The sequence below is a fragment of the Malania oleifera genome, chromosome 12 (genome assembly GCF_029873635.1).
Source record: "Malania oleifera isolate guangnan ecotype guangnan chromosome 12, ASM2987363v1, whole genome shotgun sequence".
NCBI lineage: Eukaryota > Viridiplantae > Streptophyta > Magnoliopsida > Santalales > Ximeniaceae > Malania > Malania oleifera.
This window is the reverse complement of record NC_080428.1, coordinates 8,168,739-8,181,863: the sequence shown is the minus strand read 5'-3', so window position 1 is coordinate 8,181,863 and position 13,125 is coordinate 8,168,739.

Sequence of the window (13,125 nt, the reverse complement as noted above, 5' to 3'; positions counted from 1 at the left end):
AATTTACAATCATACTCAACAACACAACAACTTCACAAGTACAATTGATTTGTAATAACCTATACTAAATCCAAGATTTAGTATTTATTGATGAATAATGACTATCATCAAAACTTTAATATTCAAATTCTAGCTTTTCAATATCAATCCAATCAATGAGGTGAGCTTGATGTCACAATATGAAATAAAATAGAAAAACAACCAAGCTTCCAAAATTCAAATATTGATGTCAAATAAGTATCTTGAATTTAAGTATGTAACCAACCAATATATTAATGAGCTTTGATATTAATCAATCAACGTACTCCCTTGTGGTTTTCGTACTATAATATTGATCAATCAATGTACTCCCTTACGGTTTCTGCAATTCCAAAATATAAATTAATTTCCAACAATTTAAATAAGCATCCACGTAGTTTATATATGCAGAAAAATTAAAGAGAATAGGGAAGAGCAAGACACCAAGATTTAACGAGGTTCGGTTATACCCGCATAAATTCTTGCCTTAGGCAATTCACCCAATGATTTCACTATAGCACTCCCTTGATCGGGCAGAGCAAACTTGTTACACACTCCTTCAAGCAGGATGAAGCTCTCCTCTCCAAGCGATACCGCACGCACGGTAATCCAACGATTCAAAATTCATTAACCATCAAAAAATAACAAAAAGAACAAGAGCCTTGTGTACAAGTAATGCTCTCAACAAGAGCTAATTAGTACAATTGAAAACTATATTACTTCAGCAATATAATCAAAATAAACAGATGAAGCTCAAGAATTTTATCACCAAGGTTCTTTAGATCTGAAAATTTTCAGTTTATGCACAAGAACCTCAAGCTTTAAATCAGAAAATTTGCTGCAATAGCTTTTAGTAAAGTATGCTCAGCAAGTTCTCTTTTTGAATGTGGAAGAATTTGAACAATAGATGATTTTCTTAATTGTTGGTGTGTAAAATCCTTAGGTTTAGTATGTATTTATAGAGTTAAAAAGCATATTTTCCTATTGCCCAAGTTGCTTGGAGTATTTCGCAAGTTTTTATAAAGTTTGGAGCCCAAAAAATCATTTTTGGAAACATTCCCATGCTACTTTATCTTAAATTTGGAAAGTCACTCGCCTTTCAAAAAGAGGTGATGTTAGCTTCAACTACTCAAAAGTATTTTGGGTATAACTTTCACTATACAACTCCAATTTGAACGTTTTTTATATCAACAGAAAGATAATAGAAAATCCCACAACTTTCATGTTGGACACCTTTTAGGATAAGGAGTTTTTGATAGATTAAATTTCTCATCAATGCATATGTAAAAAAAATAAGGGAATTAAAAAAAAAAAAAAACTTTTTTGGTGCTTTTCATTTCAAAAATAATTTTAACCTTTTTGAAATAACTTTTGACCTTATAAAAATATTTTCCATGTATTTTAAAAATGGGTCTCTAAGTCAATAATCATTCCTAAGAGCTTCAAACGTTTATATTGAAAATTTGAAGTACTTACATGAGACTTTTAATATATTGAACTATCTAAACACTAAGTCTTCATGTATTGACCTCCATTCTTTGTCTCTCTTTTGAGCTTTCTTTCTTCAATTGTCTTTTGCTTCATCATATTCTTCATGTGAGAATTTTTAATGACACTTGAGCTTGATCTTTTAGGAGCTTGATCTTATATAAGAACTTTTGAGCTTGATCTCTTCAACAAATCTTTTAAGCCTTGAAACTGATCTTTGCAAAACATGTTAAGTTCATTTGGTTTGTTATCATCAAAATAAGGTTTTAAACCTTATTAGGCCAACAATCTCCCCCTTTTTTTATGATGACAAACAAAAAGCAAAATGGAGTAAGCCATAGGAAGGCTCTCCCTTATAATAAGCACAATCTTAACAATGTTTATCAGGTTAATTAAGATCAAAGTTGCTTTTATGCTCAAAGATCAATATCATAGCAATATCATATCATTATCATGCTCATGGATACCAATATGTTATACTTAATTTTTTGACTCGAATCTTTCTCTCCCTTTTGACATCAATCAAAAAGAGAAAAGTAAACAAAGCAAAGTCACTGTAGACACAGAATAACACAAATTGATCTTTGAAAGCTTTTTGGATTTAGAGGAGGGGGAGTTTAGAGGAGTGGAGAAGCAGGGTCAGTCGCCTGACCTTTAGAATTCCTATTTTCTTTTTCAAACTACTTCTCTAATATGTAATAATCCTAGTTCACATCTAATATAGATAAATCGATCCTCTGAAAGTTGTTTAGTAAAGATGTCTACCCATTGATCACTTGTATTTACAAATTTAAGAATTATATCCTCTTTTTGTACATGATCTCTCAAAAAATGATGTCTAATATCAATATTCTTAGTTCTTGAATGAAATATTGGATTTTTGGAAATATTTGTGGCACTTGTGTTATCGCATTTTATAAGTACAACCGAATACTCCAAATTGTAATCCTTTAACTGTTGTTTCATGTAAAGAGTTTGTGCACAACAGTTGTCTGCTGCAACATACTCAGCTTCTGCAGTAGATAATACTATGGAATTTTTTTTCTTGGAGAACCAAAACACAAGAGATCTTCCTAAAAAGTGACAAGTACCACTTGTGCTTTTCCGATCAATTTTGCATCCTGCATAATCCACATCTGAATAGCTGATCATCTCAAAGTCAGTATTCTTTGGATACCATAGGCCTAAGTCAATAATTCCTAATAAATATCTTAATATTCTTTTGACTGCTATTTGATGAGATTCCTTAGGTGATGCTTGAAAAAGAGTGCACATACATACGCTAAACATAATATCTAGTCTACTTGCAGTCAAATACAGTGAACTTCCTATCATACCTCGGTAATACTTCATATCTACATGTTTTCCTTTTTCATCTTTATTGAGATTTATCAAAGTACTCATAGGGGTCCCTAAAGGTTTGCTATCTTTCATATCAAATTTCTTAAGTAAGTCTCTTATGTATTTTGACTAATTTATAAAGGTTCCATTTTCGGCTTGCTTAATTTGTAGTCCCAGAAAGTATGTTAATTCTCCCATCATACTCATCTCAAACTCATCCTGCATACATTTTGTAAAATCTTTTCATAGATCTTCATTTGTGGCACCAAAGATGTTATCATCCACATATATTTGTATAATGAACATGTCTTCGTCTTTAGACTGAATAAACAATGTACTATCCATTTTTCCTCTAGAAAAACCATTTCCTATCAAGAATTTACTTAAGCGTTCATACCAAGCTCTAGGCGCTTGTTTCAATCCATACAATGTTTTTGTTAATCTAAACGCGTGATCAAGGTAATGGAAGTCCTCAAATCCTGGAGGTTGTGCTACATACACTTCTTCATTAATAAATCCATTTAAGAATGCACTTTTCACATCCATTTGATAAAGTCTAAAGTCTTTGTGAGAAGCATAGGCTAATAGCATTCTGATGGATTCCATTCGTGCTGTGGGAGCAAAGGTCTCGTCTTAGTCTATTCCTTCTTCTTGATTATATCCTTGAGCTACAAGTCTAGCCTTATTTCTTACTACTATACCATTTTCATCCTTTTTATTCCTAAATACCTTTTTTCTTTTTTCCAATTATAGATCATCTAGCCTAGGAACTAATTTCCATACTTTTTTTCTTTCAAATTGATTTAATTCTTCTTGCATTGCCATTATTAGAGAGTCATCACTTAATGCTTCATCTATGTTCTTGGGTTCTTCTTGAGATAGAAATGCATAGTAGCTACAAAAATTTTTCAATGAGGATCTAGTAGATACTCCTCGTGAAGGTTCACCAATGATTTGGTCTTTTGGATGATTTCTTACCAATTTTCATTCTTTAGGTAGTTTAGACTTTTCTGTAGGATCATCATTTGGAGTTGATTTATTTTTCTCTTCTTTTACTTCAGTAATTTCTAAATCTTCTAATTTTTGTATTACTTCAGCTTCCTCAATATTAATTGATTTTGTAAATGGATTTGTTTCATCAAAGGCTACATGAATTGATTCTATAATTGTGAGTGTTCTTTTATTGTATATTCTGAATTCTTTACTATTTAATGCATACCCAAGGAAGATTCCTTTGTCTGATTTTGCATCTAATTTTCATAAGTCATCTTTATCATTTAGTACAAAGCATTTGCATCGGAATACATGAAAGTAAGATATGTTAGGTCTTCTTCCTTTCCATAGTTCATAGAAGGTCTTATTTAGGCTTGATCTTATGGAAACTCTATTCATCTCATAACATGCGGTGTTAATTGCTTCAGCCTAAAAATACTTAGGTATCTTATGCTCATTCAGCATGGTCCTATCCATTTCTTGAAGAGATCTATTGTTTCTTTAACAACGCCATTTTTTTTTTGGAGTTCGAGGTGTTGAAAAGTTTTGTTTTATTCCATGTTTATTGTAGAATTTATCAACTTCTTTATTGTTGAATTCTCTTCCTTGATTTCTCCTAATATTTAAAACATCACATCATTTTTCATTTTTAAGTATCTTGCACAAGTTTATTAACATCTTACAAGCTTCATCTTTGGAGGCTAAGAAGAGTACCCGGGTAAACTGGGAGTAGTCATCAATAATGATGAAAGCATATTGCTTTCCTCCTTGAGTATGTCTTAGTAGGGCCGAATAAATCTAAGTGGATAAGTTCTAAGGGCCTGCTAGTAGAGATATGTTTCTTCTTTTTAAAGCTAGTCTTAGTTTGCTTTCCAAGTTGACAAGCATCACAAATTTTGTATTTTACAATCCTAGTGCTGGGTAGTCCTTTGACTAAGTTCTTTTTAGCTAATTTGGACAATAAGTCCATACTAGCATGTCCTAATCTTCTATGCTACAACCAGCTGGCTTCATCCATAGTTGTTAAGCATGTAACTTCTTGAGATTTTAGTTTTTCAAAATTTATGTAATATACATTGTCAACCCTATTTGTAGTGAATAAGATATCATGCTTTTCTCTATGTTCAACTACGCATTTGTCTTGTTTAATTACTATGTTAAATCATTTATCACTTAATTGACTTATGCTTAATAGATTATGTTTCAACCCATTTACTAGCAAAACATTATCAATGGATAAGGAAGGTTCGCTACCTATTTTTCCGATCCCAATAATTTTACCTTTAGCATTGTCGCCGAAGGTGACGCATCCACTATCTTTTTGCATTAATGTGGTGAATTTAGATTTGTCTCTGGTCATGTTTCTTGGACCCCCGTTGTCAATGTGCCACTTGTCTTTTGATGGGATGGTCCTAAAGCAAACCTACAATAAGGGTTTAATGTGTTACTATTAGATACCCAAACCTTTCTAGGTCTTTTATTTCAGATTTATTTTCTTTGACTTTCCATACTTTCTTGACTTTATTTTTTCTTTTAAAATGGACATTCAAATTTTATGTGTCCCTTTTCCTTACACAAGAAGCACGTAGTGTGTTCATAGATATTTGTGGAAGATGTGCTTGCATAATACTTTGATTCCTTTACAAAGTATCTCATAGAGAGATTCTTTTTCTTTTTGTTCTCAATTCCATTATATCCAATTCCTTCTTTTTTTAATGACATTCTTTGGGTTCCAATCAACTTTTCAAAATTCTCCTTTCCTTTTGTAAAGTTGTAGATGATTTTCTCCTTATCCTCAATTTTATTTTTAAGGTTTTTATTTCTAACTCTTTCTTACTTTCACCATTTACTTGAAGTTTTTCCAAGTCTTGAGACATCTTGTTTATGTTCTTCATGAGTTCGTCAATGTGTGATTCCTTTTCTTTTTCAGCTAATTTTGAAGTTTCTAGTTGATTTTTGAGTGTTTCATTTTGTTCTTTCAAAGCTATGTTTCTTTTAGATACTTTTATGAACCTATTATGTAATACAAATAATTTAACCTGAATTTCTCTATATGAAGGCATACTTTCACATTAGTCACTACACGATTCATCACTAGACTCTTCAGATGAGTTAGAATAGGAGTTTACCTCATCATCTTTTGCCATGAAGTAGATGTTTGCCACTTCTTCTTCACTTGATTCACTCTCCGATTCACTTGAGCTTGTGTTATCCCATGTAGTAGCTTTCATTGCGTTGTTCTTCTTCTTCTTCTTCTTCTTTTTGTCTTTCTTGAACTATGGACAATCAGATTTAAAATGTCCAATCTTTTTACAATTGTAACATGTAGGAGGTTCATTATTAGTTTCCTTTTTTCTTGTTTTTCCTTTTTCAGATTTTGAGCCTCTGAATTTTCTAGAAAATTTCTTATTTCTCTTAAAGAACTTTCCAAGTCTCCTAGTGAGTAATACTATTTCATCATCATCTAATTCGTTTTCATCTTCTTCTTTACTAGAGTTTTCTTTTGCAACTTTAAGGGATATTGATTTCTTGTGTTTGTTATTTTCAGAATTTCTTTCATTCATAGCCATCTCATATGTGAGAAGAGATCCGATCAACACATCAAGGGAAGTATTTTTCAGATTTATTCCTTCCGTGATTGTTGTGGCCTTAGGTTCCCATATCAGAGGAAGTCCTATAAGGATTTTCCGAATCATTTCATAAGTTGAGTCATTTTTCCTTAAAGCATTGAGAAAGTTTATTATATGGGTAAACCTAGCATACATACTAGTGATAGTCTCATCTGGGTTCATCCTAAAGGCATCAAACTTGCTTGTGAGCATGTCGATTCTACTATCTCTAACATCAATCGTTCCTTCATAGGTTACTTCTAGTTTATCCCATATTTCCTTGGTTGATTTACATGTCATGACCCTATTGAATTCATTTACATCAAGAGCACAATATAAAGCATTCATAGCACTTGAATTTACTTGTAACATTTTAAGATCATTGTCAGTCATCTCTTTTTCTTCTTTAGGTATTTCTTTACCTTGTGTGACAACTTTCCATGCTTTCCAATCCATAGTTTGTAAGTAAATTCTCATTCTTTGTTTCAAAAAGGTATAATTAATACCACAAAAGATGGAAGGTCTAGTTGAGGATTAACTCTCAACAAAGGGAGATACACCTAGGTGTGCCATAAAGATCTTTATATAGCTTCTAATTTAAGATTTGCTATAACCGCTCTCTGATACTAATTGAGAAGTAAGGTGTACTCCCAAGAGGGGGGTGAATTGGGTTTTTTTTTTTTTTTTTAATTTCTTTATAAATTCTTGTTTTACAAATTATTTTAGTTGAGCATTAACCTTTTTTTTCAATTTGAGTTAATTTGCAATCACACTCTACAACACAACAACTTCACAAGTACAATTGATTTGTCATAACCAACACTCAATCCAAGATTTAGTATTTATTGATTAATAATGATGATGATCAAAACTTCAATATTCAAATTCTAACTTTTCAATATCAATCCAATCAATGAGGTGAGCTTGATATCACAATATGAAATAAAATAGAAATTCAACCAAGCTTCCAAAATTCAAATATTGATATCAAATAAGTATCTTGAATTTAATTATGTAACCAACCAATATATTAATGAGCTTTGGTAGTAATCAATCAGCGTACTCCCTTGCGGTTTCCGTAATATAATATTGATCAATCAACCTACTCCTTTACGGTTTCTATAATTCCCAAAAGCAAATTAATTTCCAGCAATTTAAATAAGCATCCACGCAGTTTATATATACACAAAAATTAAAGAGAATAGGGAAGAGCAAGACACCAATATTTTACGAGGTTTGGCTATACCCACCTACGTCCTCGCCTTAAGCAATTCACCCAAGGATTTCACTATATCGATCCCTTGACCGGGCGAAGCAAACCTTTTAGACACTCCTTCAAGTAGGAAGGACTTCTCCTCTCTAAGCGATATCCCACGCTTGGTAATCCAACAATTCAACAATCCTGAACTATCAAAAAATAACAAGAAGAACAAGAGCCTTGTGCACAAGTAATGCTCTCAATAAAAGCTGATTAGTACAATTGAAAACTTTATTGCTTCAGCAATATAATCAAAATAAATAGATGAATCTCAAGAATTTTATCACCGGTTCTTTAGATTTGAAAAATCTCAGTTTATGCACAAGAATCTCAAGCTTTAATTCAGCAAATTTGCAGCAATAGTTTTCAACAAAGTATGCTCAGTAAGAACTCTTTGAATGTGGAAGAATTTGAACAATAGATTATTTTCTTAATTGTTGGTGTGTAAAATCCTTAGGTTTAGTATGTATTTATAGAGTTAAAAAGCATATTTTCTTATTACCTGTTAGGAATATACCAACAAATTCCCGAAACCGGTGAGAAACAAATAGAGAAAGAATAACGCCAAAGAAAAATTCAATCACACGCACAAGACAATATTTACGTGGTCCGGCAATTTTGCCTACGTCCACGGAGTTGCAGGGATTTCAATATTATTAGGAAGAAAGCACAGAGAGTGTGGCGATACAATTCACTTGCTCTCGCTCTCTCTCGCGGATACAACCACACACACCCTAATCACCCGAAAGCACCCTTTTTATATGTTGGCCTCACGGCCCAAGCCTTCGCTCCATGGACTAAGCCTTAGGATAGAAATCTCTAATTAAACAGAGGTCGGGTCGTCATCCAAATTAAGACACAACTAGGCTCCACAAAAGCCCAACAAATCTCCCACTTGGAGATTAGTTCAATCACCAATATCAACTGCAATCCTCCTAAAAAACAATCCCTCATCCTTGCAACTCAACCTCCTCTCCTTAAGCTAGAAGACCAAATGAAGACCAACTGAAGCTGCACACAGCTTCAGTTTCTCAATAGTAACACCCTTAGTCAACATGTCTGCTGGGTTCTTAGATCCACATATATTTTCAAGTATTACCAGCTTATCTTCAACAAGGTAACGAATAAAGTGGTATTTTGTTTGTATGTGTTTCGACTTTGAATGAAAAGCCGAATTTTTGGCAAGAAAAATTGCACTCTGACTGTCACTGTGTAGAATGCCCGTCTTCTGCTTCTTACCCAGTTCCTCTAAGAAACCATGTAGCCAAATCATCTCCTTTCCAGCTTCAGTTGTTGCAACATACTCAGCTTCTGTAGTAGACAAAGTAACAATCTTTTGCAAATTAGAAGCCCAAGATATAGCTGTACCACCCAAAGTAAATACAAATCCAGTAGTACTCTTTCTACTATCATTATCACCAGCAAAATCAGCGTCTACATAACCCTGCAGTTTCAAACTTGCACCAGTGAAGCAAAGACATGTATCTGATGAACTCCTCAAATATCTCAGAATCCACTTTACTGCCTCCCAATGCTGCTTTCCTGGCCTACTCATGAATCTGCTCACGACTCCCACTGCATGTGCAATGTCTGGCCTTGTACACACCATAGCATACATTAAGCTGCCAATAGCTGAAGCATAGGGCACCTTGCTCATATGGTCCCTTTCTTCTTCTATCTTCGGTGACTGTTCCTTGCTTAGTTTGAAATGACTACCTAAGGGTGTGCTCACTGGTTTAGATTCATTCATGTTGAATCTGCTAAGAATTTTCTTCACATACTCTGACTGTGAAAGCTTCAATGTACCAGTAGCCTTGTCTCTAATAATTCTCATTCCAAGGATTTGCTTTGCAGCTCCCAAATCCTTCATTGCAAACTGTTCTGACAATTGCTTCTTTAGATTATTAATCTCCTCAATGCTAGACCCTGCAATAAGCATATCATCTACATATAGCAGTAAAATGATATAAGAATTGTCAAAGAACTTAACATAACAATAGTGATCAGCTTCACATCTCTTGAACTCAATTTTATGCATGAAGCTATCAAACTTCTTATACCACTGTCTTGGAGCTTGTTTTAGACCATACAAGCTCTTTTTCAGTTTGCAGACTAAATTCTCTTGTCCCTGGACAATGAACCCTTCTGGCTGAATCATGTAGATGTCTTCCTCCAAGTCACCGTGAAGGAATGCCGTTTTCACATCTAACTGCTCAAGATGTAGATTTTCTGCAGCCACCATTCCCAGTACCAGTCTAATTGTTGATATCTTCACAACTGGAGAAAATATTTTTGTAAAGTCAATGCCTTCCTTTTGCTGAAACCCTTTGACAACTAATCTGGCTTTGTAGCGCTTGCTACCATCATGTTCATTCTTTATTCTGTATACCCACTTGTTATGTAGAGCCTTCTTCCCTACTGGCAATTCAGTTAGTTCCCATGTCTGATTCCCCAACAAGGAGTCCATCTCATCCTTCATGGCTAACTCCCACTTGCTTGAACTCTTGTCCTGCAAGGCTTCATCATAACACTCTGGCTCACCACCATCAGTTAGCAGAAGATAATTTAAAGCAGGTGAATAACGTTGTGGAGGTCTAGTGGCCCTGGAAGATCTACGGACCGCAGCTACAGGTGTAATTTGAATTTCCTGCAATTCTACATTCTCCCTATTATCTTCACCCCTTTCCTGGACAGTATTTTCAGTCAACTCATCTAAGTTAATAAACTCAGAATTTTTCTGATCTATCGCTGTGACATCTGACACTACAGTTGACCTATCCTTGTACATAACCTATTAGTTAAATATCACATTTCTACTTCTGATGATTTTCCTGTTTTGTTCATCCCAAAACCGATAGCCAAATTTCTCATCACCATAGCCAATGAAATAGCATATTTTGGACTTTGCATCAAGTTTACTACGAGCATCAGAATCAACATAAACATAAGAAACACACCCAAAAACTTTTAAAAAAGAAAACTTTACCTCTTTATCGCTCCAAACCTCTTCAAGAAGTCTAAACTCCATGGGAACTGAAGGTCCTCAGTTTATCAGATAAGCTGCAGTACTGATAGCATCAGCCCAAAAAATTTTTGGTAATCCAGCATGTAGCCTCATACTCCTGGCACGCTCGTTGAGAGTTCTGTTCATGCGCTCAGCCACACCATTCTGCTGTGGTGTCCTAGGAATGGTCTTTTCCATTTTGATTCCATGTGCAGCACAATACTCTCTGAACCCTCCATCTATGTACTCTCCTCCGTTGTCCGACCTCAAACACTTTACTTTCAAACCTGTCTCAGTCTCAACCATAGCCTTCCACTTCTTAAAAGTTTCAAATACATCATATTTATTTCTCAGAAAATAAACCCATACCTTTCTGGTTGAGTCATCAATGAAAGTAATGTAGTACCTTGAACCCCCAAGGGATGCAATAGGAGAAGGACCCCATAAATCTGTGTGTACTAACTCCAATTTTTTAGCCTTCGGTGTTCTGCCACTTTTCAAGAAACTCACCCTTTTCTGCTTTCCTAAGATGCAGCTTTCACACAATTCAAAATCAACAGACTTCAATTCCGGCAGTTTCCCTCTTGACAGCAGCATCTTCATCCCCTTCTCACTCATGTGACCAAGTCTGCGGTGCCATAAGCTTGTATTAGTATTTGCTTCAGCAACTGCAATTGTATCTCTTGGACTTGACGTCATGTATAAAGTACCAGATTTCTTTCCACGAGCCAATACTCCGGCTCCCTTTGTAACCTTCCAAGTGCCACTAGCAAACAACATCGCATGCCCTTCATCATCAAGCTGTCCGACAGAAATAAAATTCCTTCTCAGGTCAGGAATATGTCGTACCTTCTCTAGTAACCAAATAGACCCATTTGGCAGTGACATCTGGACGTTTCCCATACCCACAACATCCAAGGCTGTACCATCAGCCAAATATACCTTACCAAAATCTCCTGCTACATAATTCTGTATGATTTCATGGTGTGAAGTAGTATGAAATGAAGCTCCTGAGTCCAAAATCCAATCATCTAGTGGACTGTCTACTGCAAGAAGTAGTGCATCCTGTACCTCTTCTGTTACAGCATTAGCGGAATCATCCTCACTCTTCTTCTTAAGACTTTTGCATTGTCTCCTAAAGCGACCTGTTTTCCCACAGTTCCAGCATTGTCCCTTTTGGCCAGGTCTGGACTTACTTCTGTTTCGATTATAGTTTCTGGATTTTAATCTACCCTGATCTGAATTTCGGTCATTACCTCTGCCTCTGGTCTCAAGATTTAGGGCAGAGCCGGATCCTGAGGTTTCGCCTGCATCTCTTCTGCAAATCTCCTCATCCATAATTAAATCCCGTATATCATTATACTTCAGTTTTTCCTTTCCAGTAGAATTGCTTACTGCCACCCTCATTGCCTCCCAACTGTTTGGCAACGAAGCCAAAACGATCAGTGCACGGATCTCATCATCAAAATCAATTTCTACCGACGATAATTGATTTGTGATAGCATTGAACTCATTCAGATGTTGTGCTACAGATGAGTTTTCTGTCATCTTTAAATTAAATAATTTCTTCATCAGATGTACCTTGTTATTTGCTGATGGTTTTTCATACATACCAGATAGAGCCTTCATCAAATCTGCTATAGTTTTCTCCTTCACAACGTTGTGTGTAACAGACCTGGACAGAGTTAATCTTATAACTCCCAGTACCTGTCTGTCAAGGAGTGTCCATTCCTCGTCCTTCATAGTAGCAGGTTTTTCTCCTAGAAGCGGTAGATGTAACTTCTTCCCATAGAGATAATCCTCGATCTGCATCCTCCAGAATCCAAAGTCTGTGCCGTCAAACTTTTCTATTCCAGACGCCCTTCCTACTTCCTCTGCCATTGCTCCCACTCGAACCTAACCCTAGGCTCTGATACTAGTTGTTAGGAATATACGAACAAATTCCCGAAACCTGTGAGAAACAAATAGAGAAAGAATAACGCCAAAGAAAAATTCAATCACACGCACAAGACAATATTTACGTGGTTCGGCAATTTTGCCTACGTCCACGGAGTTGCAGGGATTTCAATATTATCAGGAAGAAAGCACAGAGAGTGTGGCGATACAATTCACTCGCTTTCGCTCTCTCTCGCGGATACAACCACACACACCCTAATCACCCGAAAGCACCCTTTTTATATGTTGCGCCTCACGGCCCAAGCCTTCGCTCCATGGACTAAGCCTTAGGATAGAAATCTCTAATTAAACAGAGGTCGAGTCGTCATCCAAATTAAGACACAACTAGGCTCCACAAAAGCCCAACATTACCCAAGTTCCTTAGAGTATTTCCCAAGTTTTTACAAAGTTTGGAGCCCAAGAAATCAATTTTGGAAACATTCCCATGCTACGTTATCTTAAATTTGGAAAGTCACTAG